Consider the following 26,848-nt stretch of genomic DNA (forward strand, 5'->3'; position numbering starts at 1 on the left):
GCTTTGTTATTGTGTAGAAATTGAGTTTAGGGGTTATTGTTAGTACAAGTTGAATAAGGATCATTCAACAATGTGTTAATACAATGTTATTCCTATTGAATTACTACACAGACACGAGCTACTCAGTGAAGTTGTACCCCCTCTGAATAGCACAATACATCGTGTCTCCAGAAGAGACTCCTCTATTGGCTCACAGAAGCCAACAACAGTGTTTTGTGTTCTGTTACTGTGCCCATGTGGATGCTTGACACAAGCTTATGATGGTCATGCATATAAACTATTTATTTTATTTCACCTTTATTTAACCAGGTAGGCAAGTTGAGAACAAGTTCTCATCTACAATTGCGACCTGGCCAAGATAAAGCAGAGCAGTTCGACACATACAACGGCACAGAGTTACACATGGAGTAAACAAACGTACAGTCAATAATACAGTATAAACAAGTCTATATACGATGTGAGCAAATGAGGTTTGATAAGGGAGGTAAAGGCAAAAAAAGGCCATGGTGGCAAAGTAAATACAAATAGCAAGTAAAACACTGGAATGGTAGATTTGCAATGGAAGAATGTGCAAAGTAGAAATACAAATAATGGGGTGCAAAGGAGCAAAATAAATAAATTAAATACAGTAGGGAAAGAGGTAGTTGTTTGGGCTAAATTATAGGTGGGCTATGTACAGGTGCAGTAATCTGTGAGCTGCTCTGACAGTTGGTGCTTAAAGCTAGTGAGGGAGATGTGTTTCCAGTTTCAGAGATTTTTGTAGTTCGTTCCAGTCATTGGCAGCAGAGAACTGGAAGGAGAGGCGGCCAAAGAAAGAATTGGTTTTGGGGGTGACTGGAGAGATATACCTGCTGGAGCGCGTGCTATAGGTGGGAGATGCTATGGTGACCAGCGAGCTGAGATAAGGGGGGACTTTACCTAGCAGGGTCTTGTAGATGACATGGAGCCAGTGGGTTTGGCGATGAGTATGAAGCGAGGGCCAGCCAACGAGAGCGTACAGGTCGCAATGGTGGGTAGAATATGGGGCTTTGGTGACAAAACGGATTGCACTGTGATAGACTGCATCCAATTTGTTGAGTAGGATATTGGAGGCTATTTTGTAAATGACATCGCCAAAGTCGAGGATTGGTAGGATGGTCAGTTTTACAAGGGTATGTTTGGCAGCATGAGTGAAGGATGCTTTGTTTTGCGAAATAGGAAGCCAATTCTAGATTTAACTTTGGATTGGAGATGTTTGATGTGGGTCTGGAAGGAGAGTTTACAGTCTAACCAGACACCTAAGTATTTGTAGTTGTCCACGTATTCTAACACCTAAGTATTTGTAGTTGTCCACGTATTCTAAGTCAGAGCTGTCCAGAGTAGTGATGTTGGACAGGCGGGCAGGTGCAGGTAGCGATCGGTTGAAGAGCATGCATTTAGTTTTACTTGTATTTAAGAGCAATTGGAGGCCACGGAAGGAGAGTTGTATGGCATTGAAGCTTGCCTGGAGGGTTGTTAAAAGTGACCAAAGAAGGACCAGAAGTATACAGAATGGTGTCGTCTGCGTAGAGGTGGTTCAGAGACTCACCAGCAGCAAGAGCGACCTCATTGATGTATACAGAGAAGAGAGTCGGTCCAAGAATTGAACCCTGTGGCACCCCCATAGAGACTGCCAGAGGTCCGGACAGCAGACCCTCCGATTTGACACACTGAACTCTATCAGAGAAGTAGTTGGTGAACCAGGCGAGGCAATCCTTTGAGAAACCAAGGCTGTCGAGTCTGCCGATGAGGATGTGGTGATTGACAGAGTCGAAAGCCTTGGCCAGATCAATGAATACGGCTGCACAGTAATGTTTCTTTATCGATGGCGGGTAAGATATCATTTAGGACCTTGTGCGTGGCTGAGGTGCACCCATGACCAGCTCTGAAACCAGATTGCATAGCAGAGAAGGTATGGTGAAATTCGAAATGGTCGGTAATCTGTTTGTTGACTTGGCTTTCGAAGACCTTAGAAAGGCATGGTAGGATAGATATAGGTCTGTAGCAGTTTGGGTCAAGAGTGTCCCCCACTTTGAAGAGGGGGATGACCGCAGCTGCTTTCCAATCTTTGGGAATCTCAGACGACACGAAAGAGAGGTTGAACAGGCTAGTAATAGGGGTGGCAACAATTTCGGCAGATAATTTTAGAAAGAAAGGGTCCAGATTGTCTAGCCCGGCTGATTTGTAGGGGTCCAGATTTTGCAGCTCTTTCAGAACATCAGCTGAACGGATCTGGGAGAAGGAGAAATGGGGAAGGCTTGGGCGAGTTGCTGTGGGGGGTGCAGTGCTGTTGACCGGGGTAGGAGTAGCCAGGTGGAAAGCATGGCCGTAGAAAAATGCTTATTGAAATTCTCAACTATGGTGGATTTATCAGTGGTGACAGTGTTTCCTATCTTCAGTGCAGTGGGCAGCTGGGAGGAGGTGTTCTTATTCTCCATGGACTTTACAGTGTCCCAGAACTTTTTTGAGTTAGTGTTGCAGGAAGCAAATTTCTGCTTGAAAAAGCTAGCCTTAGCTTTTCTAACTGCCTGTGTATAATGGTTTCTAGCTTCCCTGAACAGCTGCATATCACGGGGGCTGTTCGATGCTAATGCAGAACGCCATAGGATGTTTTTGTGTTGGTTAAGGGCTGTCAGGTCTGGGGAGAACCAAGGGCTATATCTGTTCCTGGTTCTACATTTCTTGAATGGGGCGTGTTTATTTAAGATGGTTAGGAAGGCATTTTTTTTTAAATATCCAGGCATCCTCTACTGACGGGATGAGATCAATATCCTTCCAGGATACCCCGGCCAGGTCGATTAGAAAGGCCTGCTCGCTGAAGTGTTTCAGGGAGCGTTTGACAGTGATGAGTGGAGGTCGTTTGACCGCTGACCCATTACGGATGCAGGCAATGAGGCAGTGATCGCTGAGATCTTGGTTGAAGACAGCAGAGGTGTATTTAGAGGGCAAGTTGGTTAGGATGATATCTATGAGGGTGCCCGTGTTTAAGGCTTTGGGGAGGTACCTGGTAGGTTCATTGATAATTTGTGTGAGATTGAGGGCATCAAGATTAGATTGTAGGGTGGCTGGGGTGTTAAGCATGTTCCAGTTTAGGTCGCCTAGCAGCACGAGCTCTGAAGATAGATGGGGGGCAATCAGTTCACATATGGTGTCCAGAGCACAGCTGGAGGCAGAGGGTGGTCTATAGCAGGCGGCAACGGTGAGAGACTTGTTTTTAGAGAGGTGGATTTTTAAAAGTAGAAGTTCAAATTGTTTGGGTACAAACCTGGATAGTAAGACAGAACTCTGCAGGCTATCTTTGCAGTAGATTGCAACACCGCCCCCTTTGGCAGTTCTATCTTGTCTGAAAATGTTGTAGTTTGGGATTAAAATTTCAGAATTTTTGGTGGTCTTCCTAAGCCAGGATTCAGACACAGCTAGAACATCCGGGTTGGCAGAGTGTGCTAAAGCAGTGAATAGAACAAACTTAGGGAGGAGGCTTCTAATGTTAACATGCATGAAACCAAGGCTATTACGGTTACAGAAGTCGTCAAAAGAGAGCGCCTGGGGAATAGGAGTGGAGCTAGGCACTGCAGGGCCTGGATTCACCTCTACATCGCCAGAGGAACAGAGGAGGAGTAGAATAAGGGTACGGCTAAAAGCAATAAGAATTGGTCGTCTAGAACGTCTGGAACAGAGAGTAAAAGGAGGTTTCTGGGGGTGATAAAATAGCATCAAGGTATAATGTACAGACAAAGGTATGGTAGGATGTGAATACAGTGGAGGTAAACCTAGGTATTGAGTGATGAAGAGAGAGATATTGTCTCTAGAAACATAATTGAAACCAGGAGATGTCATTGCATGTGTGGGTGGTGGAACTAATAGGTTGGATAAGGTATAGTGAGCAGGACTAGAGGCTCTACAGTGAAATAAGCCAATAAACACTAACCAGAACAGCAATGGACAAGGCATATTGACATTAAGGAGAGGCATGCTTAGTCGAGTGATCAAAAGGGTCCAGTGAGTAGAGAGGTTGTTTGGGGGTCACAGCGATTTAGACAGCTAGCCAGGCCATCGGTAGCAAGCTAGCATAGGATGGAGGTCTGTTATTAGCCACCTCTTGCGTTCCGTCAGTAGATTAGTGGGGTTCCGTGTGGTAGAGGGGATTAATCCAAATCACACAACAACAAAAAAACAGATATATATAGATATAGATATAGAATAGATATAGTTACAGAGGCCCAAGAATAAAAAATAAAAAAATAAATAATAATAAAAATAAATAAATTGTCCGATTGTCTATTCAGATAGCAGCCGATAAGACAGCTAACGGTTAGCGGGCCGCAGATGGGCGTTCAGGTAACGTCGCGACGGAGGAGCCAGCCGGATAACTCCTTCGGGTAGATAACGTCGGCAGTCCAGTTGTGAAGGCCCGATGGGGCTCCGCGTAGGCAGTAAAACGGGTCCGGATAGGTGATTGTAGCCCAGGAGTGATTGATGGAATTCTTCAGCTGGCTAGCTCCGGAATAATTGATGTTTGCTCCGGAATCGACGAAAGCCGATAGTCACACGGATAGCAGCTAGCTAGCCGCGAGATCCGGGTATGAATGTTCAGAGTTAGCGGTTGAAATCCAGGGACATGGAGAGAAAAATTGGTCCGGTATGTTCCGTTCCGAGCCGCGCTGCGCCGTACAAAACTGGCCATAGATTTTCGAGCTAAAGGATAGCTGATGACCACAAACCGTGGTTAGCTGAATACTAACGATTAGCCAGTAAAGAAGCTAACTAGCTTCTGATTAGCTTCTGATTAGCTTTTGATTAGCTTCTGGATTAGCTTCTGGCTAGCTTCTGGCTAGTTTCTGGCTAGCTTCTTGGAGGATTACAGATTTGAGGTAAATAATACTTTTTTTATAAATATTAAAAAAAAATATATATATATAAAAAGGTATGTGATTTTAAATATATATATATATATATATATATATATATATATATATATATATATATATATATATATGACACGACAAGACGAGGACAAAAGACGTATGAACTGCTATGCCATCTTGGAATGTAATGTGTGATATCAGAAACTAAAACAATTATACAGTGAAAATGAATTTTAATGGAATGTTCCCAACCTCACCAGCTTGTAATTGAAGTCTAGGGAATGGCCTCCAGGGGGCTAGATGTGACTGCTTTACACAAAGCATGGAGGTGACCACAAGGCTATTCAACTCTGCCTGCATTGGCTTCCTAGTGTTATTAGTTCCCCAACTCCTTAAACCTCTGGCCAGGCAACATGATGGTTCAGATGGTATTCAACATGTCTTCTGAACTTGTTTGACAATGAAGTAGAGGGAGTGTAATGTAAAATAGTTGTGAAATACAGTATGTATCCCCTCTGTGTTTGAGTCAGTATTTAGAAATAATGCAGGATGTGTCTTTAAAGCCACAAATTCCCTGTTGTGTTCAACACACATTTGACCCTCAAAATAAAGTGATTCAACTGTCCATGTTACATTGAGTCAGTATCTGATACTACATCGTATAATTGATAGTTGATACATCGTGTCATCATATTATTACAAGTGGAGCGAAAAACAAACAGGAGGATACTTTGTAGAAAAAATATCGTCTTCATAAAATCCAGAATGAAGTCTTGCCTACCATTGAGCGTCTCAGCATTCCTCCCGAAAACAGTCGCCTCCATCCTCCCATAATCTCTCTCCTCGCTCCATAGTATCCCTGAACGTCACAGCAGAGTCCCAAGTTCCTAAAAGTTGGGCAACGACTGAACATCAAGAATAGTGGACAAGTTGCTGCATAGATTTACGGGAGTTTTGTAGAAAAGGTAGGCCGAAAGTATTTCGCTATTCGATCTAATAATTTGCCGTTCTTGTATTTTTTTGGTGTGCCACATACTTTCCGCTTGTTTCCAAATGTAGCGCCGCAGCTCGCTATAACTGGACTACTAATATGTAAATCGTATTCAATGTATAACTTCCGCTTTATACAATGTTAAATGCGCCCACTGCATGAGTTTGCTTTTGAAAAACATAATGATTTGAAGTCCTCTCGCGGTTATGGTCTGTCTATCGAACCTAAATCAATGTGATAATGATGTTCCAGTCGAAATGATCACGACGTTGTGGCTTTTCACGTCCTGATGTTTTATACCGGCTTAGTTTCCATATAGGCTACTTTGATTTATGTGAATTGATATTGTGCCATGGTAGCAACGATTGCGTACATTTTGTCTTCGCTGTAAACATTTGGCTCTGTTGGCGAGAACCCTGCTGCTTTGACACATGGGCGAGGGGGAGGAGCCATTTGGAAGTACACTATGTATACAAAAGTATGTGGACACACCTTCAAATTAGTGGATTTGGCTATTTCAGCCACACCCGTTGCTGACAGGTGTGCACGAACGAGCACACCGCCATGCAATCGCCATATACCAACATTTACAGTAGAATGGCCTCACTGAAGAGCTCAGTGACTTTCAACGTGGCACCATCATAAGATGCCACCTTTTCCAACAAGTCAGTTCATCAAATTTCTGCCCTGCTAGAGCTGCCCCTGTCAGCTGTAAGTGCTGTTATTGTAAAGTGGAAATGTCTAGGAGCAACACAGACTCAGCTGTGAAGAACAGAACCACCGAGTGCTGAAGCGCGTAGTACATAACAAGCGTCTGTCCTTGGTTGCAACTCTCACTACCAAGTTCCAAACTGCCTCTGGAAGCAACGTCAGCACAATAACTGTTTGTCTGGAGTTTCATGTAATGGGTTTCCATGACCGAGTTGCCGCACACAAGCCTAAAATCAACATGCGCAATGCAAAGCGTCGACTGGAGTGGTGTACAGCTGCCATTGGACCCCGGAGCAGTGGAAATGCGTTCTCTAGAGTGATGAATCACGCTTCAACATCTGGCAGTCCGACAGACGAATCTGGGTTTGGTGGATGCCAGGAGAACTCTACATGCCCCAATTAGAACACGTATGCGGAGTTGAGCGGTTGGAAATCCCGCTCATTGCTCACCTGCGCTCCTTGTCCTTTCCTAAAAAAACACTCCCGGCCCAAATTCGCTCCATTCATTAAAATCACAATTTAACCACACCCATCTATTTTTGTGACTACCTGGACCTACCAATTGTTTTTTAAGTATTGAAACTAAACCATATGGATTTTAATTAAAAGTATTTTAATAAACATGACAAGGTGAACGTTAGAAGTGAACATAATTTAAAATAGCCTACATGTCATATTAAACAGCATATAAACACTTTAAATAGGTGAGGAGCCAAACAGGGAGCCTGAGAAGGAACGAAAATGAATAATTTATTATATATTATTTAAATTATTTCAAGACTATACGTTAAAAAGAAATACACTGTGAAGCATTTGCGAGTGCGACACAATAGGCTGGTGGGAACATAAAGAGCTCAGCATTTAATTAAACAACATTTCATTGTATTAAATTATTATAGTCTATACATTGCGCATAAAGGTTGTGACTTACTTAGAATTAAATACAAATTAAACATGAAATGACTTAGTGCCTTTGAATTCATTTTTAGAATACATTTTTAGAAAAACGAGTCTGGCCAGTCTGTGGCTTCTGGCTCATGTGATGGTGCCTGGAGAACAGGCCAGAAGCGGAGAATATCCTCTCCACACTTGCAAAGCCACTGGGGATGATAAACACCCCGTTGGCCACTCTTGCCAGGCTGGGCAGAGATGCAAAGTTTTTTTTAAACAATTGGTTTATATAGGTAGAGGTTTTTAGGCAAATTAACCCAATCAAAACGGAAAGCTCCTTGAATTTGGGAATATGCCAGGCCTATTGGGCCAAAATCAATTATGGCCCATTGTATATGTAACGGATGTGAAACGGCTAGCTTAGTTAGCGTGGGCGCTAAATAGCGTTTCAATCAGTGACGTCACTTGCTCTGAGACCTTGAAGTAGTAAATTTGTACTGTTACATATAGATAATAAAACGAAGATGAACGAAACTTTTAAGAGATCAGATTTTTAGTTTATAAATACTTTGCTACAATGACACACTTGGTTAACGACCCACCTCGTTACTTTCTTTTAGCATGTGCACGTAGTAAGTACACCATAATGCTTTTGGGATAAGTGTCTTCAGATTCCATAATGATTAGTTGTCGACACTACATCACCGCACTCCCTCTCTTCCTCTTGGTTCTCATCTTTGTAAGTCACCTTGATTTAGTAACTGTGTTTTACCAGTTTCTTTATGAAAATATTTAGCGAACTCCATGACAGTAACTAAAGCAAGGGGCTATGCTGGGGCGGGCATGACCTGAGCTCGTGAAGTGAGCACTACTGGAGCGGGCAAGAAGGCGAAAGCTCCTATACTTTTGAGAATCTCGCTCCACGCTCCAGTCAAATTAGGCACACTCCACTCTTCGCTCCGCTCTGCTCACATGCTCTGGCCATAATGCATAGTGCCAAAAACGTATGGATAAGAGCATCTGCTAAATGACTAAAATGTGAAATGTAAACTGTAAAGTTTGGTGGAGGAGGAATAATGGTTGGGGGTGTTTTTCATAGTTCGGGATAGGCCCCTTAGTTCGAGTGAAGGGAAGTCAGCACCCTACAGCATACAATGACATTCTAGACAATTCTGTGCTTCCAACTTTGTGGCACCAGTTTGAGGAAAGCACTTTCCTGTTTCAGCATGAAAATGCCCCGTGCACAAAGCGAGGTCCACACAGAAATGGTTTGTCGAGATCAGTGTGGAAGAACTTTACTTGCTTGCATAGAGCCCTGACCTCAACCCCATTGAACATCTTTGGGATGAATTGGAACGTTGACTGCGAGCCAGGCCTAATCGCCCAACATCAGTGCCCGACCTCACTAATGCTGTTGTGGCTGAATGGAAGCAAGACCCCGCAGCAATGTTCCAACATCTAGTGGAAAGCCTTCCCAGAAGAGTGGAGGCTGTTTTGCAGCAACAGGCAAACCAACTCCATATTAATGCCCATGATTTTGGAATGAGATGTTCCATGAGCAGGTGTCCACATACTTTTAGTCATGTAGTGTATTTTGAGTTCACAGAGATATAACGTTTTTAAACATCACTCATTGGCAAAGTGAAGAACGGTATTCTAACACAGTAGTAGACCTATTATTAGAGTATTTTTCAATTAGGAGGAATACTTCTAAACATATTTCCATATAGGGGTAGGCTTAATATAATACAAAATAATTCACCAGGCAAAGTAAATTGTATACCAGTGCCACATGACACAAATGTCCCAAATCATTTCTACCCCATAAATCTGTAGATAACTTCACACTTGTAATGTTAGACCTGCTGATGCAAGACTGTAGGCTACAGTGTTACCACTTTTTTCTTATTTTATAGTAAGCCACAATAACTGACCTTTTCATACTTATGCCCTCCTATTTTACCTTCATCAAAAGTAATTCTGTCCAATTTCATACGTTCCTGGAGATCAAACATAATTTGTTGATGGTGGATCTTAGACATTCAATCCACCTGTTGATGCTTAGGCCTATAGTTTCAACTCAGTGATTGGAGTGACACATTTACTCCGTTTGAGATTTGAGAGAACTGCTCCCATTGCTACACATAGGACTGTAGAGTTATTAGTCAAATAATCTGTGTGTTTTTTTCTGTTTCTATTAAAACTTCCCTGACCAGAGAACAAAGTAACAAAATAACAGGAACTGGGTTTTCCATTAGGCTCATTCTATAAACAGAGGTTGTCACAAATGTCAATTACAACTAAAAGTTTCCAAGGTTTTTTTCTAGGCTATTTCAGATGCTTTGCTCTTACCAGGAACTGAATGGCCAAACCAACAGCACTTACAAAAAAACGAACAATTTTAAACAACTTCAAATCATGACAAAGGGACTTTTATTGTCTATGTGGCCATGATTCTACCTACATACAAAGGCCTCTTTCCCTCTGCAAAATTGAGTGTGTTATTAATGTTTCAGCGAAATACAGAATTATTTTCGGTCCTATTGCCAGGGTCTATCTCTCCTCTTCTGTCCTTATCAGTTTTGCTCTGTTCTCGGCTAGTTTCTGTACAGTCCAGTTATAACATCATCAAATTAGCATCTCACTTCCCAACCTATTCTTCCTAACATTTAACAAGTATTGAAATTAACTAGGGTTAAGTTTTATGATCCTGTTATTAACGTGTATTAGGCTAAGAATCAACATCCAAGAATCATTCAGCCTGCTCAGTAATAAGCTGATTATCCCTTCGTAATAACACATTGTAAAAAGGGATTTTTACAAGTTCCTATGCTGAATATGCCTGCAGGGCCTACACTCCGTATGTATGAAACACATTGGTAGACACTGACAGACACAATATGTACAGTACCCTGGGCCATGGTTGTTCACTGAGCCTGTAGCAGCCAGTCAGAGAGCCTTGGGTTGATCTCCTTAGGGCCACATCTGCTCCATCCTGGGGGAAAAATGTCCTTCACCCTGAATGCTCCTGCTAGACCAGCTGAAATCTGCTCCCTAATGCTGTAGAGAGCAGGAAAATCACACCCCACCCTGCAAGCTACTTAAAGCTACTCAAGACCTTTAAACACACACATATTGGCCTAGCCCTAGGCCTGTATCTCGTGCTACTCCATGATGTTAACTGTAGCCGCATTTATTATTGAAGTCTGGCTCTAAGATAAGTTTAGCATGACCCCTGTGAGTGAAATTAGCTCAACGCCTTTCACCAAGAGCAGCTGAAAAAAGTGTTGTGGTAGCTAAGAAGCTATTCATCCACTAAGCTGTTCTTCCTGTTTAAAGCCTTGTATGCTATGCTCGTATCATACACTAAATTGCCAAAAGTATGTGGACACCTGCTCGTCGAACATCTCATTCCCAAATCATGGGCATTAATATGGAGTTGGTCCCCCTTTGCTGCTAAAACAGCTTCCACTCTTTTGGGAAGGCTTTCCACTAGATGTTGGAATATTGCTGCTGGGACTTGCTTCCATTCAGTCACAAGGGCATTAGTGAGGCCGGGCACTGATGTTGGGCGATTAGACCTGGCTCGTAGTCGTCTTTCCAATTCATCCCAAAGGTGTTCAATGGGGTTGAGGTCAGGGCTCTGTGCAAGCCAGTCAAGTTTTTCCACACCGATCTCGACAAACAATTTCTGTTTGGACCTTGCTTTGTACACAGGGGCATTGTCATGCTGAAACAGGAAAGGGCCTTCCCCAAACTGATGCCACAAAGTTGAAAGCACAGATTCGTCTAGAATGTCATTGTATGCTGTAGCGTTAAGATTTCCCTTCACTGAAACAAAGGGTCTTAGCCCAAACCATTATTCCTCCTCCACCAAACTTTAGAGTTGGCACTATGCATTCGGTCAGTAGCGTTCTCCTGGCATCCGCCAAACCCAGATTAATCTGACGGAATGCCAGATGGTGAAGCGTGATTAATCATTCCACTGAACATATTTCCACTGATCCAGAGTACAATGGTGGCGAGCTTTACACCACTCCAACCAGGGGCAAGTGTTTAAATTATGCAGTATTAGCAATAGCAAAATAAGAGTCTGGTAGTGGCAGTTGTGATGTGTGTAGCGTGAGTGTGTGTGTAGCACCGTTTAAAGTAGATGTCCTGGATGGGTGGGATCATGGCCCCAGTAATGTACTGGGCCATCATCACCACCCGACTGGCTCCAAGCAGCAAAGTCTAGCCCTTTATCTTTTGTCAATGTGTGAGTTAATCTCTTAGGCTACATAGCGTGAGTTCTTTTCTTTAATCAGTGGAATATTCTTAGTTATCTTTGTCTTTGGGCAAAGAGACCAATTAGGCTCCATGCTTTCATTGCTGAGTTGGATGTCCCTTCAGCTGTAATCATAATAAACATCATGACATTATTTGTTGTTACAAGTGTGGGGAAACGCACTGTAAAAGTTAAATGTGATGGCAAAAACGAAGTGTTGTATTCTCTCGTTATTTCTTGATGTTTTGCCCCTAGAGGGTAACAATCCTCAAACCACTTCCTGCACCGTAATTGAGGAAACTGTTGTGTTCTGGAATGCACATTATTGGATCACCATCCATAACTCACAGCAGGGTCGTCTGGTCCATGAAATCTCCTACTGGACCATTCATTATGAGGAGCTGAGGAGCACAAAAGCATTTCTCAGCCCTCAAGGTCAGAGTCCACACAGCTTCCCTCTAATAGTCTGCTGTAGCCAGCTGGGATGAGGAAAATGCAGTCTAGCTGTGGCTTCTCTAATCGGCCAAATCAATAAGCCAGATGACAGCTAACCTAGCTCGGAAAGTCTCCTTTGTGTCCCACCTGATAGTTCTACATCGTCTTGTTCTATGTTTTATGTTTACTCCCTTTTTATTTTTTATTTTTTGTTGTTGCTATGCCTTTAGTGTAGATGTGTTTCGTGGCTGACTTTTCAGAATTCTTGAAGGTGCTCATCGGTGTTAGAGATAGGATGAAGAGCGCTATGTACATTTTGTGTTTACTCTGGTATCCAGAGGATGAGACAGATAAGTGGGGTTTGATGCACATGGGTGAACACCTCACAGCGTGTATGACCTCTGACCTCTGACTGCTTATATTTTAATTTTTTTATTTCACCTTTATTTAACCAGGTAGGCCAGTTGAGAACAAGTTCTCATTTACAACTGCGACCTGGCCAAGATAAAGCAAAGCAGTGCGACAAAAATAACAACACAGAGTTACACGTAAACAAACGTACAGTCAATAACACAATAGAAAAGAAAAATAGAAAAATCTATGTACAGTGTGTGCAAATGTAGAAGAGTAAGGCAATAAATAGGCCATAGAGGCGAAATAATTACAATTTAGCATTAACACTGGAGTGGTAGATGTGCAGATGAGCATGTGCAAGTAGAAATACGGGGGTGCAGACGAGCAAGAGGGTAAGTAATAATATGGGGATGAGTTGGGTGTTCTATTTACAGATTGGCTGTGTACAGGTACAGTGATCGGTAAGAGTAGGGAGGTAAGGCAATAAATAGGCCATAGAGGCAAAATAATTACAATTTAGCATTAACACTGGAGTGGTAGATGTGCAGATGAGCATGTGCAAGTAGAAATACTGGGGTGCAGACGAGCAGACGAGGGTAAGTAATAATATGGGGATGAGTTGGGTGTTCTATTTACAGATTGGCTGTGTACAGGTACAGTGATCGGTAAGCTGCTCTGACAGCTGATGCCTAAAGTTACAGAGGGAGTTATAAGACTCCAGTTTCAGAGATTTTTGCAATTCACTCCAGTCATTGACATTAGAGAACTGGAAGAAAAGGCGGCCAAAGTAAGTGTTGGCTTTGGGGATTACCAGTGCAATATACCTGCTGGAGCGCGTGCTACGGTTGGGTGTTGTTATAGTGACCAGTGAGCAGAGATAAGGCTAGGCTTTACCTAGCAAAGACTTATACTTTCTTAGTTCTAAAAACGAAGACATTCTTAGTTCTAAAAAAAGTGTAGAACTAAGAACAGATATAGCCCTTGGTTCACCCCGGACGTGACTGCCCTTGACCAGCACAAAAACACCCTGTGGCGTACTGCACTAGTCCCCGCGATATGCAACTTTTCAGGGAAGTCAGGAACCAATATACACAGTCAGTTAGGAAAGCTAAGGCTAGTTTTTTCAAACAGAAATTTGCATCTTGCAGCACTAATTCCAAAAAGTTTTGTGACACTGTAAAGTCCATGGAGAATAAGAGTACCTCCTCCCAGCTGCCCACTGCACTGAGACTAGTCAACACTGTCATCACTGATAAATCCACGATAATCGAGAATTTCAATAAGACTTTCAATAAGGCTTTCCACCTGGCTACCCCAACCCCGGCCAACAGCTCTACACCCCCCTCAGCAACTGGCCCAAGCCCCCCCCCGTTTCTCCTTCACCCAAATCCAGATAGCTGATGTTCTGAAAGAGCTGCAAAATCTGGATCCCTACAAATCAGCTGGGCTAGACAATCTGGACCCTCTCTTCCTAAAATTATCCGCCGCCGTTGTTGCAACCCCTTTTTAACCTCTCTTTCGTGTCGTCTGAGATTCCTAAAGATTTTAAACGGCCGCAGTCATCCCCCTCTTCAAAGGGGGAGACACTCTGGACCCAAACTGTTACAGACCTATATCCATCCTGCCCTGCCTTTCTAAAGTCTTCGAACGTCAAGTGAACCAACAGATCACCGACCATTTCGAATCCCACTGTACCTGCTCCGCTATGCAATCTGTTTTCCGAGCTGGTCATGGATGCACCTCAGCCACGCTCAAGGTCCTAAATAATATCATAACCGCCATCGATAAAAGACAGTACTGTGCAGCCGTCTTCATCGACCTGGCCAAGGCTTTCGACGCTGTCAATCACTGCATTCTTTGTGGTCCCTGTGCTTGTGTTAAAAATAACCACCCCGATATGTAATTAATATATATTTTTAGTGGTTGGGTAGCTAGACAATATTTTGTTGATTACACACAGTGGTTAATGATATGGTTCTTCGCTGTTATAAGCATACATAAGCAGAACCTAATTATGTATCGATTGAAAAGCTATCTGTCTCTCCCTCACGATCCCCCAATGCTTTTGAGAGTAGGCTGAAGTACTCACACAACAATGCTCACTTCCTGGTTGAGAGAGAAATCAAAACCTAACTATTCCTCATGCCTCATTGCAGTCTTACACCCCCTCTCTCTGCATAATTCAATTTAGTGAATTTACTCAATTTCGCCCACTTGGTAAAGTGTGTTCATGGGCTTGTCATCTGAGGAGACTGAAGAGAATGCTGCAGGCATTCTCTCACGGAAGCAGGGAGGGGAGGGTACAAAGCACAAATTCCCCAGTAATGAGAAGCACATCTTCAGTCTGATGCTGTTCAAATAAAACCCCACACCACTGTCATGGCTGTCATGGCTGTCATGGTGTGTCAAACTGAGACTGGGCCTCATAGCTAGGATAACACAGAGTCTTGTCCTCCGACCTTTTCCCATGGTGATAAGAACTCGGCCAGATGTTTGCAATACACACAAAGCCCCAGCCACATTACTTGAGTGAAGTGTGGTAGAAGGGGCTATACAGTAAGTGTACTAGGGCTGACCCCATTTAGTCGACTGGTAGATTGTTTGGTCGATAGGCTGTTGGTCGACCGAGATTTCTTTAGTCGGGCATTCGCACATTTTTTTTCATGGAGCACAAGACATCTGTCTGATTCACGCCTGTCTCAGTAGACTAATTTATTGCGGAGGCCACGGGGATGGCACAGTCCATCACTCTGAGACATGATACTGAAAATGTATATGGTTATATTGTTAAAATAATGGTGCAACACTAATGACTCAATTCATTTGTAACAAATGCGCCTTCTCCTGTGTTGAATATGGTCGCTGTCCGCGGTTCTGAAACATAATCTTCAGTGCTCTGTAGAATTGGCTCCTTTCCCTATGATGCTATGTGCATAATTGCAAAATGAACCAGCATATTGGGTTTGAGAACAATGTGGTGGAAGCAGCAGCAGCAGAGACGAGGAAACAGCTCTTGTTTTAAGCCCTTTTCGGATGGGATTAGTTTTACTGGGGGTGGTCAGGTAATGTAATTATGTGCACAAGCACAAAACACCACATCTGTCAATTTTGTTCCGTCCGAATCTGCCATGTCAGTAATCTGTACATGGCAGGAGAGTAACAATTCCAGACAGAATAACTCCAAGGTCCTCTGATAATACTAGTCCTGTGCGTTTTGAGAGAAATGTCTATGTTTGGCAGGTGTTGCTCAAGATTTCAGCAAGAAAACAATATCTGATTCGATACATTGAAATAAGTTTTACGAATAGCCTATATATGAACAGCCTACATGTATCAACTTTCCCAGTGAATGCTTTTGTTCATATGTTTTGTGCGTATGAGTTGAATATTTTCAAATGCATCAGTAAAAAACATTGCGCCTATTTATTGTAACCCTTGCTGTTAATAGATCGCAAAGCAGCATACAACTGACCTAAACATTTGGAAATTACAAGCTCACTTTCACATCCATTGCCTTAAAAGGCATCTCAAGTGCAAGTGCACGGTTTAGCTCACATCTGAAGGCTTGGAGGCATTTAGGACGTCTACTGCGGATCGTACACTTCCTCAATTCAAATATTATTGCGACACTATACCAAATATGGTTAGGTATTGTTTAGAAAGTTGGGAACCACGCTCAAGCCTCCCCAGCTTCTCCTTCACCCAAATCCAGATAGCAGATGTTCTGAAAGAGCTACAAAAACCTGGGCCCGTACAAATCAGCTGGGCTAGACAATCTGGACCCTCTCTTTCTAAAACTATCCGCCGCTATTGTTGCAACCCCTATTACCAGCCTGTTCAACCTCTCTTTCGTATCGTCTGAGATCCCCAAGATTGGAAAGCTGCCGCGGTTATTCCCCTCTTCAAAGGTGGTGACACTCTAGACCCAAACTGCTATATACCTATATCTATCCTGCCCTGCATCTCTAAAGTCTTCGAAAGCCAAGTTAATAAACAGATCACTGACCATTTCAAATCCGACCGTACCTTCTCCGCTGTGCAATCCGGTTTCCGAGCTGGTCACGGGTGCACCTCAGCCACGCTCAAGGTTCTAAACGATATCTGTTGGGGAATAATCAGAATTAGGTGGTAACATTAGGTAAGATGTTTTATATTCATCATAAGTTACTTCTCATCAATAATGTTATTTTTGTATAATACTGTGGCAGGGTTGCAGTATCTGTTCTATGTCAAGACTAAGTTGTTTGGGCCGGAGAGAGGGGAGAGGTCAAGCGTGTATCTCTTGGCTCCACAATGTCTGTGTGCCAGTCAGTGTGTCTCTGTGATCTTGTCAAGATAGGATGGATTTGATATATGCATGTTGATATGGAGGATTGGTTGTATTTAGAATTGGTTGTATATAAATGACAATTTGATATATATCATAGGGTGGGGGTAATGTCTTAGTACCATTTTGTACCAAGGATGAAATAAGAGCTTTGTTTAGGAGACCAAACTGAACGATAATTTATAGCCAACTCTGTCTGGCTAGGGGATACTCCTCTCTGAAGTAAAGTCATTTCTATGTGTAAGTTCCATAAGACCTGTGGTTTGTCATGTCGTCTAGGGGGGGTGGATCTTTTCTATTAAAGGATCTCAGTTGCAATGTAGAGGGGGCTCTCAGAGAATTCATTGATAGACACTGAATTGATCTGAGAGTCACAGGGTTGTGATAGAGCTCATATAATTAAACATGGACTTTGTGATAACTAACTCTGACTTGTGTGTGGTTTGCTGCCATGATTTGGTAAATAGAGGAAATTTCCACAACATATCTTAACCGCCATCGATACAAGACAGTACTGTGCAACCGTCTTCATCAACCTGGCCAAGGCTTTCGACTCTGTCAATCACCGTATTCTTATCGGCAGACTCAACAGCCTTGGTTTCTCTAATGACTGCCTCGCCTGGTTCACCAACTACTTTGCAGACAGTGTCAAATCGGAGGGTCTGTTGTCCGGACCTCTGGCAGTCTTTATGGGGGTACCACAGGGTTAAATTCTCGGGCCCACTATTTTCTCTGTATATATCAATGATGTCGCTCTTGCTGCGGGTGATTCCCTGATCCACCTCTACGCAGACGACACCCTTCTGTATACTTCTGGCCCTTCCTTGGACACTGTGCTAACTAACCTCCACACGAGCTTCAATGCCATACAACACTCCTTCCGTGGCCTCCAACTGCTCTTAAACGCTAGTAAAACTAAATGCATGCTTTTCAACCTTTCGCTGCCCGCACCCGCCCGCCCGACTAACATCACCACCCTGGACGGTTCTGACCTAGAATATGTGGACAACTATAAATACCTAGGTGTCTTGCTAGACTGTAAACTCTCCTTCCAGACTCATATTAAACATCTCCAATCCAAAATCAAATCTAGAATCGGCTTTCTATTTCGCAACAAAGCCTCCTTCACTCACGCCGCCAAACGTACCCTGGTAAAACGGACTATCCTACCGATCCTCGACTTCGGCGATGTCATCTACAAAATAGCTTCTAATACTCTACTCAGCAAACTGGATGCAGTCTATCACAGTGCCATCCGTTTTATTACCAAATTACCTTATACCACCCACCACTGCGACCTGTATGCTCTTGTCGGCTGGCCATCGCTACACATTCGTCGCCAGACCCACTGGCTCCAGGTCATCTATAAGTCTATGCTAGGTAAAGCTCCGCCTTTTCTCAGCTCACTGGTAACAACACCCACCCGTAGCACACGTTCCAGTAGGTATATCTCACTGATTATCCCCAAAGCCAACACCTCATTTGGCCGCCTTTCCTTCCAGTTCTCTGCTGCCAGTGACTGGAACGAATTGCAAAAATTGCTGAAGCTTGAGACTTATATTTCCCTCACCAACTTTAAACATCAGCTGTCTAGGCAGCTAACCGATCGCTGCAGCTGTACACAGTTCATCTGTAAATAGCCCACCCAATCTACCTACCTCATCCCCATACTGTTTTTATTTACTTTTCTGCTCTTTTGCACACCAGTATCTCTACTTGCACACCATCATCTGCTCATTTATCACTCCAGTGTTAATCTGCTAAATTGTAATTCTTCGCTACTATGGGCTATTTATTGCCTACCTCCTCATGCCTTCTGCACACACTGTATATAGACTTTATTTTTTTCTACTGTGTCATTGACTTGTTTATTGTGTTATTGGCTTGTTTATTCCATCTTATTCCATGTGTAATTCTATGTTGTTGTCTGTGTCACACTGCTTTGCTTTATCTTGGCCAGGTCGCAGTTGTTAATGTGAACTTGTTCTCAACTAGCCTACCTGGTTAAATAAAGGTTAAATAAATATAATAAAAAATTTAAAAAATCAGTGTAGCCCTGTTATCGCTTGGACTTGTTGAAATATCTTCACGCCTAGAAAAAAACCTCCAGGCTTCCATCATAACTGTCAATTTATTGGAAAAAAGAAAGAATTACAGGGGGCAGTTTGGAGCAAACGAAACCCGTCCAAATTGTCCTCAGGTACAGTATAACGAACATTCTGGGATAACAATTACGTAACCAACGTTCTCTAGTAATACTTGTTCCGTGCGATTAGGGACTTAGCCTAATTGTTTAATAAAATTGCGGAGAGAGCAAACCCCAATTTAATTAGGTCTATAATCAACAGCCTAACTGTTAAATGTGCCTGGCTTTATAAATCATCCATATACAGTGTATTCGGAAAGTATTCAGACCCTTTGACTTTTTCCACATTTTGTTACATTACAGCCTTATTCTAAAATATATTTTTTTAAATCCTCAGCAATCTACACACAATACCCCATAATGACAAAGCAAAAACAGGTTTTTATACATTTTTGCAAATGTAGCGATTGCAGCGATTACAACCTCGAGTCTTCTTGGGTATGACTCTACAAGCTTGGCACACCTGTATTTGGGGAGTTTCTCCCATTCTTCTCTGCAGATCCTCTCAAACTCTGTCAGGTTGGATGGAGAGTGTCACTGCACAGCTATTTCCAGGTCTCTCCAGAAATGTTCGATTGGGTTCACGTTCGGGCTCTGGCTGGGCCAGTGTTGTCTTAGCTGTGTGCTTGGGGTCATTGTCCTGTTGGAAGGTGAACCTTTGCCCCAGTCTCAGGTCTTGAGTTCTCTGGAGCAGGTTTTCATCAAGGATCTCTCTGTACTTTGCTCCGTTCATTTTTCCCTCGATCCTGACTAGTCTCCCTGCCCCTGAAAAACATCCCCACAGCATGATGCTGTCACCACCATGCTTCCACATAGGCAGGGTGGCAGGTTTGACGTGACGCTTGGCTGTCAGGTGAAAAAGACCAGAGAACCAGAGAATCTCAGTTTGGCTGGGCGGCCAGCTCTAGGAAGAGTATTGGTGGTTCCAAACTTCTTCCATTTAAGAATGATGGAGGCCACTTTGTTCTTGGGGACTCTCAATTCTGCAGAAAGTTTTTGGTACCCTTCCCCAGATCTGTGCCTCGACACAATCCTGTCTCGGAGCTCTACGGACAATTCCTTTGACCTCATGGCTTGGTTTTTGCTCTGACATGCACTGTCAACTGTGAGACCTTAAATAGACAGGTGTGTGCCTTTCCAAATCATCTATTTAATTTACAATCAAGTCATAGAAACATCTCAAGGATGATCAATGGAAACAAGTTGCACCTGAGCTCAATTTTGCATCTGATAACAAAGGGATACTTTGTCATTATGGGGTATTGTGTGTAGATTGAAGAGGTAAACAATTATTTAAACTATTTTAGAATAAGGCTGTAACATAAAATGTAGAAAAATATACTTTCCGAATGCACTGTACATCTACAGAAATAAGACAGATCTAGCTTCTGTTGCCTGTTAGAGTGTTTGTTTAATAGCCTACTGATTCCGTGAGCACCCGTTTCGAGTTTGTTTTTCACATCCTCCGTATCCATTTTGCTGTCGACATTACTGTGTTCGGAGTTTGTTATAACCAATTTATTGATGTGATTATGATAGGCTATAGGTCAGGCCCTATTGGGCACATGAATGCGATGCTTACATGTTTCACGTAAAGAGAGCAAGGGTTGAGGGAATAGGGAATGTTTTTTCTAAACAAATTAGGGATTTCGGTAACAGAACTTTTCAGTCAGAAACAAGTTAGAAACTAAATGGCTGTAATGATGTTGCAGCTTCCTCGTGGACAGCCCAATAAACACTTGCAGTGCTGTGGTGCTTTTTCACTGCAGTAGGGTGGAGAGCGAGACAACGTGGGCCAGTCACACGGGCACTCGCTGTAAAAACATTTAACACAGTGTGACCAATCGGGCTCTTTCTTGAGTCATTTGTATGTCTTAATAATTTAAACAATCCGTGTGTTTAAAGCATCAGACAAGCTCAGTGCATATGTAGTTGGTTTTATTCAAACACATAGGGTATGTCTGTCTCTATATTTCTATATGTCTGTCTATACATTTAGACCAATCGATTGGTCGAAAGAACCGGACAACTCTCGGTTGACCAAGATTTTTTCTTTCGTCGGGAACAGCCCTAAAGTGTACCAAGTATGGATGCCACTGCTGCCAAGCTAGCTCTTTATGAATGTGCCAGGAAGCTACCAACTAAGAAAAAAGTTTGTGATTGTCACGACTTCTACCGAAGTCGTTGCCTCTCCTTGTTCGGGCGGTGCTCGGCGGTCGACGTCACCGGCCTTCTAGCCATCATTGATCCATTTTTCATTTTCCATTGGTTTTGGTTTTGTCTTCCCACACACCTGTTTTCAATCCCATTCATTACCTGTTGTGTATTTAACCATCTGTTACCCCTCATGTCTTTGTCAGAGATTGTTATATGTCAAGTGTTGTTTTATGCTGTATAGGTGCACGACGGGTCCTCGTACCCATGTTCGTTTATGTATGTACGTATTTAGTGTTTGGAGCATGTTAAGTGTACTTATATTAAAATACTCCATTTACACTCCGTTTTGACTCTCCTGCGCCTGACTTCCCTGCCACCTATACACACGACTCTGACAGTGATTTAGCTACACTTCTGTGAGACGTTGAAAAGTATGAGATACCACCGTATTGTTTTTCATGCCGTGAGCTGAAAGGGATTCTAGGCCAGTGTTTGAGGGGAGTGTGAGAGACCTTTGATATCTGAGAACCATATACCCTCTGAAAGGATCAAGACAAAATTATTTAAGTCAATATATGTGTGACTGCTTTGATGCCTGTTTTAGCTGGAATGGACTAATGTTTTGTCAGAAATGGTTTCAAACCAAAGGCTTATGGGATCTGCCCTGAATTCGATGATGGGTCAGTAAATGTCTGGAAATAATTGTTTTATATTATATATATACAGTGAGGGAATAAAGTATTTGATCCCCTGCTGATTTTGTACGTTTGCCCACTGACAAAGAAATTATCAGTCTATAATTTTAATGGTAGGTTTATTTGAACAGTGAGAGACAGAATAACAACAACAAAATCCAGAGAAACATATGTCAAAATTTGTATAAATTGATTTGCATTTTAATGAGGGAAATAAGTATTTGACCCCTCTGCAAAACATGACTTAGTACTTGGTGGCAAAACCCTTGTTGGCAATCAGAGGTCAGACGTTTCTTGTAGTTGGCCACCAGGTTTGCACACATCTCAGGAGGGATTTTGTCCCACTCCTCTTTGCAGATCTTCTCCAAGTCATTAAGGTTTCGAGGCTGATGTTTTGCAACTCGGACCTTCAGCTCCCTCCACAGATTTTCTATGGGATTAAGGTCTGGAGACTGGCTAGGCCACTCCGGGACCTTAATGTGCTTCTTCTTGAGCCACTCCTTTGTTGCCTTGGCCATGTGTTTTGGGCCATTGTCATGCTGGAATACCCATCCAATACCCATTTTCAATGCCCTGGCTCAGGGAAGGAGATTCTCACCCAAGATTTGACGGTACATGGCCCCGTCCATCATCCCTTTGATGCGGTGAAGTTGCCCTGTCCCCTTAGCAGAAAAACACCCCCAAAGCATAATGTTTCCACCTCCATGTTTGATGGTGGGGATGGTGTTCTTGGGGTCATAGGCAGCATTCCTCCTTCTCCAAACATGGCGAGTCGAGTTGATGCCAAAGAGCTCCATTTTGGTCTCATCTGACCACAACACTTTCACCCAGCTGTCCTCTGAATCATTCAGATGTTAATTGGCAAACTTCAGACGGGCATGTATATGTGCTTTCTTTAGCAGGGGGACCTTGCTATTGTTTTCTTGGTGACTATGGTCCCAGCTGCCTTGAGATCATTGACAAGATCCTCCCGTGTAGTCCTGGGCTAATTCCTCACCGTTCTCATGATCATTGCAACTCCACGAAGTGAGATCTTGCATGGAGCCTCAGGCCGAGGGAGATGGACAGTTCTTTTGTGTTTCTTCCATTTGCGAATAATCACACAAACTGTTGTCACCTTCTCACCAAGCTGCTTGGCGATGGTCTTGTAGCACATTCCAGCCTTGTGTAGGTCTACAATCTTGTCCCTGACATCCTTGGAGAGCTCTTTGGTCTTGGCCATGGTGGAGAGTTTGGAATCTGATTGATTGATTGCTTCTTTTATACAGGTAACAAACTGAGATTAGGAGCACTCCCTTTAAGAGTGTGCTCCTAATCTTAGCTCGTTACCTGTATAAAAGACACCTGGGAGCCAGAAATCTTTCTGATTGAGAGGGGGTCAAATACTTATTTCCCTCATTAAAATGCAAATCAATTTCTAACATTTCTGACATGCATTTTTTGGATTTTTGGTTGGTATTCTGTCTCTCACTGTTCAAATAAACCTACCATTAAAATTATAGACTGATCATTTCTTTGTCAGTGAGCAAACGTACAAAATCAGCAGGGGATCAAATACTTTTTTCCTTCACTGTATATACATCATTTTTAATGATGAGCGAGCATTGCACCTTTTCCTTTTCAGTAAATGTCTGACCAGTGAGTGAATCACCAACATGCATGTGTCAGTATAAATCAACTACACATGCACATACAGTGGGGATAACAAGTATTTGATACACTGACGATTTTGCAGGTTTTCCTACTTACAAAGCATGTAGAGGTCTGTAATTTTTATCAAAGGTACACTTCAACTGTGAGAGACGGAATCTAAACCAACAATCCAGAAACTCACATTGTATGATTTCTAAGTAATTAATTTGCATTTTATTGCATGACATAAATATTTGATCACCTACCAACCAGTAAGAATTCCGGTTCTCACAGACCTGTTAGTTTTTCTTTAAGAAGCCCTCCTGTTCTCCACTCATTACCTGTATTAACTGCACCTGTTTGAACTCGTTACCTGTATAAAAGACACCTGTCCACACACTCAATCAAACAGACTCCAACCTCTCCACAATGGCCAAGACTAGAGAGCTGTGTAAGGACATCAGGGATAAAATTGTAGACCTGCACAAGGCTGGGATGGGCTACAGGACAATAGGCAAGCAGCTTGGTGAGACGGCAACAACTGTTGGCGCAATTATTAGAAAATGGAAGAAGTTCAAGATGACGGTCAATCACTCTCAGTCTGGGGCTCCATGCAAGATCTCACCACGTGGGGCATCAATGATCATGAGGAAGGTGAAGGATCAGCCCAGAACTACACCGCAGGACTTGGTCAATGATAGGACTTGACCAGGACTTGACCTGAAGATAGCTGGGACCACAGTCTCAAAGAAAACCATTAGTAACACACTATGCCGTCATGGATTAAAATCCTGCAGCGCACGCAAGGTCCCCCTGCTCAAGCCAGCGCATGTCCAGGCCCGTCTGAAGTTTGCCAGTGACCATCTGGATGATCCAGAGGAGGAATGGGAGAAGGTCATGTGGTCTGATGAGACAAAAATATAGCTTTTTGGTCTAAACTCCACTCGCCGTGTTTGGAGGAAGAAGAAGGATGAGTACAACCCCAAGAAAACCATCCCAACCGTGAAGCATGGAGGTGGAAACATCATTCTTTGGGGATTTTCCTTTTCTGCAAAGGGGACAGGACGACTGCACCGTATTGAGGGATTATTGATTTATTATTATTGATTATTGATTTCGTATTGATGGATGGGGCCATGTATCGTGAGATCTTGGCCAACAACCTCCTTCCCTCAGTAAGAGCATTGAAGATGGGTCGTGGCTGGCTCTTCCAGCATGACAACGACCCGAAACACACAGCCAGGGCAACTAAGGAGTGGCTCTGTAAGAAGCATCTCAAGGTCCTGGAGTGGCCTAGCCAGTCTCCAGACCTGAACCCAATAGAAAATATTTTGAGCGAGCTGAAAGTCTGTATTGCCCAGCGACAGCCCCGAAACCTAAAGGATCTGGAGAAGGTCTGTATGGAGGAGTGGGCCAAAATCCCTGCTGCAGTGTGTGCAAACCTGGTCAAGAACTACAGGAAACGTATGATCTCTGTAATTGCAAACAAAGGTTTCTGTACCAAATATTAAGTTCTGCTTTTCTGATGTATCAAATACTTATGTCATGCAATAAAATGCAAATGAATTACTTAAAAATCATACAATGTGATTTTCTGGATTTTTGTTTTAGATTCCGTCTCTCACAGTTGAAGTGTACCTATGATAAAAAAATTACAGACCTCTACATGCTTTGTAAGGAGGAAACACTGCCTATTTTGCAGGTTATCAAGTACTTGTTCTCCCCACTGTACCTGTACTTTTTGTTACTTTCACACACAGAAACTAGTATTGCTACTATACAAATGATTCATACTCACCATTGATTGTCAGAAAGACCACTGAATGACAGCGGTTAAGAGTGGAATGCAAAGGAATTATGATAATTTGGTTGTTGTTACATTGTATGAGGTAGGCCTATGTGCTGTGCTGGATTGAGCAAGATCATAGATCTAAAGAAATGTTCTTGCTCACGTGTTCCTGACATGTTTTTCTCCTGTATTAGACCTGTAATTCCTCATCAGAAATTGGATGAATGGCCATTGTGCTCCTGTGACACATGGCTTCTGCTCCTTCTCACACTCTCATGTACCTGAAATGGAAGGGAATTTCTGTACTCGGTGAACCATGAGAGAGGCCTATTTAGTGAGGTGATTTTAAGTCTTTCTTTATAATAAGGTTAGGCCTAGTGATGGGATTTCTGCCAATGCCAGCAATGGACAATTTGATATGAACTTGACCATTTGATGTCTAGTGTAGTGTCTGTTTGAAAGTGTTTATGAGAGGCTAATCAAAGTAAAGGAAGGAAATGTTCAACTTGGTTGCTTTTTCCATTCTGTGGATGCCTTTTGTGTGTTGTAGCTGACGATTGACATGCCTTATGTCCCACCCGACTTTGGCTTCTCCGCTGTGGGTTGTGCTCACCATGCCAGTTATGTTTCAAAGGCTTTTTTTCCCTTTTGATTTTGTGTTGTAATGACTTTATGTCTGTATGTGTGTGAGGGAGTGGTGTGATGAGAACGCTGCTGCTAATAAACACACAAAGCAATTGTGTGTCTGTACATGAATATTCATATGGGGCAGAGCATCCGTTCCTGGGTCTCACCATCTGGTTCTGTGTAGCGTTTGACTGAGGCGTTAATCATTGGGTCATAAGGCTCTCTGCAGTCTGATAGCAGCTGGAGACATGGACCTGTGGATGTCCCACCAATATCGAGCCACAGCCAAACTCTGGGTCCCTCTCGTTCTGAAGACAGATCTGTGTGAGGTCGTGGCCCTACACTCCTAGCATACTTAACAGAAACATCTAGAAGGGTTACACATGTGCGCCACGACTCCCAATCCCAGGAACTTCACACAGATCCCGGCAAACAGATTTTGAAGTGTTCCCCAATGCATCAGAGATATACAGATTTCATTCAGCAGTGGACTCTTATGAATGCATCTCTGGTATAGGCCCATGAGTGCTGTTTGTTGGGTCTGTAATTGTCACACCCTGACCTTAGAGAGGCTTTTTTATTCTCTATTTGGTTAGGTCAGGGTGTGACTTGGGTGGGCAAATCTATGTTTCTATTTCTTTGTTGGCCTAGTATGGTTCCCAATCAGAGGCAGCTGTTTATCGTTGTCTCTGATTGGGGATCATGCTTAGGCAGCCCCTTTTCCCACCTTAAGTTGTGGGATCTTGATTTTGTTAGTTGCTGTATAGCCTGCAGAACTTTACGTTTGTTTATCTTTTGTTGTTTTTTGGTGTTCATCAAAATAAAGAAAGATGTGCACTTACCACGCTGCACCATGGTCTCATTCCAACAACAGATGTAACAGTAATAGGTAGTGAGTTATCAAAATGGTGGCCTGTTTTTTCCCAGCAGCTTAACTAATGTC

General features: G+C 42.9%; 1 protein-coding gene across 1 annotated transcript in view; it reads left to right on the forward strand.

Moving 5' to 3' along the window:
• The first annotated feature begins 5,665 nt into the window (after positions 1-5,665).
• Positions 5,666-26,848, forward strand: part of LOC110498335 (solute carrier family 45 member 3) — a 70,498-nt gene continuing 49,315 nt past the window's right edge. Inside the window, exon 1 of the mRNA XM_036957747.2 lies at positions 5,666-5,848. The gene's annotated coding sequence lies outside the window, so the exon portion shown is untranslated. The remainder of the gene's footprint in view (positions 5,849-26,848) is intronic.

The sequence above is a fragment of the Oncorhynchus mykiss genome, chromosome 2 (assembly GCF_057628025.1).
Source record: "Oncorhynchus mykiss isolate SJ-2025 chromosome 2, ASM5762802v1, whole genome shotgun sequence".
Classification (NCBI taxonomy): Eukaryota; Metazoa; Chordata; class Actinopteri; order Salmoniformes; family Salmonidae; genus Oncorhynchus; species Oncorhynchus mykiss.